Genomic DNA, 7,595 nt, shown 5'->3' with positions numbered 1-7,595 from the left:
TAGTGTCTTGTTCTAAGTTTGGTGTTAATTGCATATTTTATATTTTTCTTTAACTTTTCGAATTTGTGTTCTTTGTTCTTCATTGATCTTCAAGTTGTTCTTGTTTATCTTTCTTGTTGATCTTGAGTTTTTCTTGTTTTGTGTCTTTTCTTGTTTCACTTGTGTTCTTTTTAAAGCATTAATCTTCCAAAAGGAATATACCTATTCAAAACAAGTGTTACATTTACTCCCAATTGGCTAGAGTATTGGTTTATATTCTTGATGATTGGGCACCAGTTCTTTTGAAAATCTTTTTCAAAAATAATTTTTCTTGATTTAATCTTGTGCCAAACTTTAAGTTTGGTGTTTTCTTGTTAATTTTGATATAATTTTCAAAAATTTTATTAAAGTTTTCTAAAAATTTTAAGTTTGGTGTTCTTCCTTTTGTTCTTGGTGTTCTTGTGAATCTTCAAGGTGTTCTTGAGTTTTTTCTTGTGTTTTGATCTTAAAATTTTTAAGTTTGGTGTTCCTTGGTGTTTTCCCTCCAAAATTTTCGAAAATAAGGAGCATTAGATCTAAATATTTTAAGTCTTGTGTCTTCTGTGTGTTTTTCTCTTTCATCATAAAATTCAAAATTCAAAAAAAATATCTTTTCTAACTAATTTTGAACTATTTTTTCGAAATTTTTTTATAAAAATCCAGATTTCAATTTTAAAATTTTTCAATTCTTATCTTTTTAAGTTAAAAAAAAATTTATTATCTTTTTCAAAAATATCCTAACCACTTTCTCTCTCCTCACTTTTTCAAAAATCTTCATAAAATATTTTCAAATTCTTATTAAATTTTTTTTATTTTAATTTTCTTATTTTATCTTATTTTTATTTTGGTTTTTATTTTATTTCAAATTTTTTTATTTATAAACTAAAAATTTAAATCCACATTACCCCTTTACTCCAACATGGACATAAGCGAAAATGAACAGTTCAAGAGGACTTTGGGGTCATATGCTAGCCCCACTACTGCTTCATATGGGAGTAGTATCTGTATACCCTCCATTGGAGTTAGTAGCTTTGAGTTGAATCCTCAGCTCATTATCATGGTGCAGCAAAGCTGCCAGTATTCCGGTCTTCCACATGAAGAACCTACAGAGTTTCTGGCACAATTTTTACAAATTGCTGACACAGTACATGATAAGGAAGTAGATCAGGATGTCTACAGATTATTACTGTTTCCATTTGCTGTAAAAGATCAAGCTAAGAGGTGGTTAAACAACCAACCTAAGAACAGCATAAAAACATGGAAACGGCTGTCAGAAAAATTTTTAAATCACTATTTCCCTCCAAAACAGATGACACAGCTAAGGCTAAGCATCCAAGGCTTCAAACAAGGAGATAATGAATCCCTTTATGATGCTTGGGAGAGATACAGAGAGATGCTAAGAAAATGCCCCTCTGAAATGTTTTCAGAGTGGGTGCAATTAGACATCTTCTACTATGGGCTTACAGAAAAAGCTCAGATTTCTCTAGACCACTCAGCTGGTGGATCTATACATATGAAAAAAACAATTGAAGAAGCTCAAGAGCTTATTGATACAGTTGCCAGAAATCAGCATCTGTACCTAAGCAGTGAATCTTCCATGAAAGAAGAAGCTAAAACAGTAACTGCTGAACTCAGTCATGTAGATCAGGCTAATGAATTCAATCAGCAGCTGGACTTTCTAACCCAGCAACTAGCCGAATTCAAGGAAATACTACAGGAAACAAGAATGGCTAACAGGAATATGGAAGTACAGTTAAAGCAAATAGAAAAGCAACTATCAAAACAAATAGCAGAAGAATGCCAAGCAGTTTAATTAAGAAGTGGGAAAACATTAAACACTTCACTTCAAAACAACAGGAAGCCAAGAAATGAACAAATGGCTAATCAAAATCCCTCTGAGGACAATCAGAGCCCAGAGAGGAATAATGCTGGCGCTGAACGCCCAGCACATGCTCATTCCTGGCGTTCAACGCCAGAAACAAGCATGAATCAGGCGTTGAACGCCCAAAGAGAGCATGGTTCTGGCGTTCAGACGCCAGTAACAAATAAGGAGTTGGCGTCTAACGCCACTCCAGCTTCCACCCCTGGCATTCAAACGCCAGTGGGGGATCAGTCACATACAAGTGCTGATAACAACCCTTCTAAAAAGGCTTCCCAACCCACTTCTGTAGGTAATAAACCTGCAGCAACTAAGGTTGAGGAATACAAAGCCAAAATGCCTTATCCTCAAAAACTCCGTCAAGCGGAACAGGATAAGCAATTTGCCCGCTTTGCAGACTATCTTAAGACTCTTGAAATAAAGATTCCGTTTGCAGAAGCACTTGAGCAAATACCCTCTTATGCTAAGTTCATGAAAGAGATCTTAAGTCATAAGAAGGATTGGAGGGAAACTGAAAAAGTTTACCTTACTGAAGAATGCAGTGCAGTCATTCTGAAAAGCTTACCTGAGAAGCTTAAAGATCCTGGGAGCTTTATGATACCATGCACATTAGAGGGTACTTGTACCAAGCAAGCTTTATGTGATCTTGGGGCAAGTATCAACCTAATACCTGCATCTACTATCAGAAAGCTTGGTTTAACTGAAGAAATCAAACCAACCAGAATATGTCTTCAACTTGCTGATGGCTCCATTAAATACCCATCAGGCGTAATTGAAGACATGATTGTCAAGGTTGGGCCATTCGCCTTTCCTACTGACTTTGAGGTGCTGGAAATGGAGGAGCACAAGAGTGCAACTCTCATTCTAGGAAGACCTTTCCTAGCAACTGGCCGAACCCTCATTGACGTCCAAAAAGGGGAAGTAACCCTGAGAGTCAATGAGGAGGAGTTCAAGTTGAATGTTGTTAAAGCCATGCAACATCCAGACACCCCAAATGACTGCATGAGTGTTGATATTATTGACTCCCTAGTAAGAGAGGTCAATATGGCTGAGAGTCTCGAATCAGAGCTAGAGGACATCTTTAAAAATGTTCAGCCTGATCTGGAGGAATCAGAAAGAATAATAGAACCTCTAAAAATCCCTCAGGAAGAGGAGAAACCTCTTAAACCCGAGCTCAAACCATTACCACCATCCCTGAAAAATGCATTTCTGGGAGAAGGTGATACCTTTCCTGTAATCATAAGCTCTACCTTAGAGCCACAGGAAGAGGAAGCACTAATTCAAGTGCTAAGGACACACAAGACAGCTCTTGGGTGGTCCATCAGTGATCTCAAAGGCATTAGCCCAGCCAGATGCATGCACAAGATCTTACTGGAGGGTGACGCCAAGCCAGTGGTTTAACCACAAAGGCGGCTGAATCCAGCCATGAAGGAGGTGGTGCAGAAAGAGGTCACTAAGTTACTAGAGGCTGGGATTATTTATCCTATTTCTGATAGCCCCTAGGTAAGCCCTGTCCAAGTCGTCCCTAAGAAAGGTGGCATGACAGTGGTTCATAATGAAAAAAATGAACTGGTTCCTACAAGAACAGTTACAGGGTGGCGTATGTGTATTGATTATAGAAGGCTCAATACAGCCACCAGAAAGGATCATTTTCCTTTACCATTCATAGACCAGATGCTAGAAAGACTAGCAGGTCATGAATACTATTGCTTCCTGGATGGATATTCAGGTTATAATCAAATTACAGTAGATCCCCAAGATCAAGAGAAAACGGCATTCACATGTCCATCTGGAGTATTTGCATACAGAAGGATGCCATTTGGCCTGTGCAATGCACCTGCAACCTTTCAGAGGTGCATGCTCTCAATTTTCTCTGATATGGTGGAAAAATTTCTGGAAGTCTTCATGGATGACTTTTTAGTGTTTGGAGACTCATTCAGCTCCTGCCTTAACCATCTAACACTTGTTCTAAAGAGATGCCAAGAGACTAACCTGGTTTTAAACTAGGAGAAGTGTCATTTTATGGTGACTGAAGGAATTGTCCTTGGGCACAAAATCTCGAACAAGGGAATAGAGGTGGATCAAGCTAAGGTAGAGGTAATTGAAAAATTACCACCACCAACCAATGTTAAGGCAATCAGAAGCTTTCTGGGGCATGCAGGATTCTATAGGAGGTTTATAAAGGATTTTTCAAAAATTGCCAAACCTCTAAGTAATCTGCTAGCTGCTGACACACCATTTATCTTTGATAAGGAGTGTCTGCAGGCATTTGAGACTCTGAAAGCTAAGCTGGTCACAGCACCAGTCATTGTAACGACCCAATTTCTGGTACGTCATGATCATACTAGAAATTGAGCGCTACCAACTTGTCTACCTAATTATTATCTATTATTTATTATATGAGCCTGATTCGTTGTTAAAAGCGTAGTTATTTTACGAGGTACTTTTTTTTAAAAAAAAAAACATTTGGATTAACAAACGGTATCATTCATAATCAATTCACAACTAATAATATATAAAACAGATACAAATAACCACACATAAACACATCACAAGTAGTTGACAACATTCGGTGATTCAGCCTTTATTAGAGTAAAGATCTTTAGTTAGAACACCCCTAGATATAGCTAAATATATATATATATATATATATATATATATATATATATACAACATCCCAGGCCCTGACCTGTTCAAGAAGTCCCTAAGCTGACGCCCAGGCTAGCCTAGACTCTATACTCACCTAGTCCCTCTAACCTACTAAAGCGAGGGAAAATACGTTCTAGGTCTTCTAAACTCAAGTCAGGTGGAACGTCATCAAAGGTGGAAGGTCGTATACTACTCCTCTGCACGATCATATGACATCAAAGAGCATATCTCAAGTACTTCATCGAGTGGCCACATAACAGCAACATCGTACGAAGGAGTTAGGCTAAAGTTTGTAGATAAACGGGGTGCAGACGTTGGCTGGCCTCACCGTATATACATATGAACAAAGAACGGAATTCACCCTAGACTCAGAAGACTACCTAGAGCGGAATCCTCTTTACGAACAGTCATCAGCGAACTACGGAAGGGTACTCATGCTTCCATCTGGAGGGGGAAGGGAGAGAGAAGGGGTAAGAACTGGGGAGTTCTTAGTAGGGTCGGGGTTATTAGTTAAGTTCATTAATTCTATGTTGTTTGGCAGATGAATAACAGAATATAGATGAGCAGTAAACAGAAGATAGATAAATTAAAAAAATAGAGACAACAGAAAGCAGGACACAAACAAAAGAATACAAGAAAATACAACACAAACACAAAGAATAGAATACAAACAAACAAAGCATACATTTACTCAACAATCATAACAGAGGAAATGCACAACCAAGTATGATGCATGTCTGTCCTATGCAGGCCATGAGCTCACGTGTCGGTTTACACCCTGCAGCCCGACATTACCTAGGAACAAGTCCCAGATATGGTTTCCCTTTGTGTCCTTAGTGCATATGTGTCGGTGGTAAGAATACCACTCCTTCGTGACTACCGGCAGTCGGCGCAATGCCCGACCCCATAATATACGCACAAGGGGAAACAGTGATCCTCAGTTCGTGGGCGTCCCCGAGATCAATTCACAACAATAAAACAGAGATCTTCAGTTCGTGGGTTATTCCCCGAGATCATTACACAATAACATAGTGACCTTCAGTTCGTGGGTTATACCCGAGATCAACATACAACGATTCATGGGTTATTCCCGTAATCAATGATTATCAGTCCGTGGGTTTTTCCCGCTTATAAAACAAATAACAATTTATGGGTTTTCCCGAGATCAATGATCATTCAGTTCGTGGGTACTTCCCAAATTCAACCAATTATCAGTTCATGGGTGTCCCCCGTAGTTAAACAACTAACAGTTCGTGGGGTATTCCCACCTTTTATCGTTTTTCGTTATCCTTTCTCAACCTCAACAAATCCACAAATCAATCTTCATTTCCTTTTTCCCTTTGAATCCTTAACACATATTCCTAAACCTTTCTTAACTTTCTCTTTATCTCTTTACTCTGCTCTAATTACTCTGTTTTCTGTATCTCTTTATTTTTCTCTGATTACTATTTCCTTTATATATGTTACTCTTCTTCTCTTTATCTCTTTCCTCAACTCTGATTATTCTGTTCTCTGTGTTTCCCTACTCTGCTCTGATTTTCTCTGCTTAACATATATAGTTGAAGCTTATGTAAATTTCGGTATGAATAGTTAGCCTGTCCCAAGTATAGGTTCATTAAGTCTATACTGAAACAGTTTAACTTTTCATATAATACCTAACCCTAGTCGCAACTCAAGGACTAACTATGTTGCCCTAGTTCGTTCACTAATCTCTGTCTGTTTTTCTGCCATTAAAACATTACAGACTTTTCTTTGACTTTTATCTTTTCTTCAACCTTTCTCTTTTCTTTATCTTTTCCTCACTAACATGTTATTACCACTCCCTAAGTGTTTTATAAAGGTAATTATGAGATTCTGCACTTAAAGTTGTCTTTCTAAAGCTTTTACAGAAAACTGCCTTTTTTGCATTATTTTATTATTTTTATTAAAATATTATTTTTAATTAAATATTATTATTTAATATTTTATTATTATTTATTATTTTATTATTAAATTTTCGAAAATTAACTTTACTTTAACCTTTAACCTTTAAAATTCACTTTTTACCTCCCGTAACTTTTAATATTTCTACTTTTACCACCCTAACTTTCAAAAATTACAAAATAACCCCTCAAACACCAAAATAATTACTTCCTTGCCCTTTTATGAATCAAAAAGGTGTTCTTCATTGTTCTTCACCACACTCAAAGTGTTCTCCGTGTTCTTCATAAATTCTTCAGATTCTTTCTCTGTTTTCACCCGTTTTTCAATCTTTTCAGCAACCGATTTTTACCAAAATTCATAATAAATTCCTAGCCACTAAAACCCCATCTTTTCTATATGATTTCAACACAAATTGACCCTCAATATAAGCTTAGAGTTTCGTTTTTCCAGCTTCCCAAGAACATGAACTTTAAAGCTTAAATTTCATCAAATTTCATCAGAATTTCACCAAATTTTCACCAAGAATCAATCATATATGCAACCAATTTTTAGCACAGCCAAATAATACAACATTCACACATCTCAAACACAAATAATCAAGATTAATTTCGTGACACCCTACCTTGATTTGCTGCCTCAAATCCGGTTACTCTTTCAGGTGGTCCTTAAGCACTTTTTCTTCCTAAATCACATCAAGAACAACTTTAAATCCAAAAATCCTCAACTAACCAAATATCACTCAGCATGTTAGGAAGTGATTTCTAACCTTAGACTTTCTGGAAAGTCACGTTTCTTGGCCCTCAAGTCAAGTTAAGCATGATTCCTAAGGAAGAACATCAAGAAAACACATGTTTTGCATGGTTTTCCTTGAAAACCGAATTGAAAGGGGAAAGGAACAGCCATCTCACCTTATTTCCAGCCTTGATAAGTCACATGGTTATGTAGAGGAAGAAGAGAGGATCATTTTGGTGAAATTGGAGTTTTGATTTGAGTTTTAGTTCAGAAGAAATCAAGCTTTGAAGATTTATGAACCAAGAACTTTCTCTCCTTTTTCTCTTGGTGATTTTCGGCCACAATGAGCAAATGAGGCAGCCTTGGGGGTTTTGGGGGGTGTAGGGTGAGTTGT

This window comes from Arachis stenosperma, chromosome 3 (assembly GCF_014773155.1).
Source record: "Arachis stenosperma cultivar V10309 chromosome 3, arast.V10309.gnm1.PFL2, whole genome shotgun sequence".
Lineage (NCBI taxonomy): Eukaryota > Viridiplantae > Streptophyta > Magnoliopsida > Fabales > Fabaceae > Arachis > Arachis stenosperma.
This window is presented reverse-complemented; position numbering follows the sequence as displayed.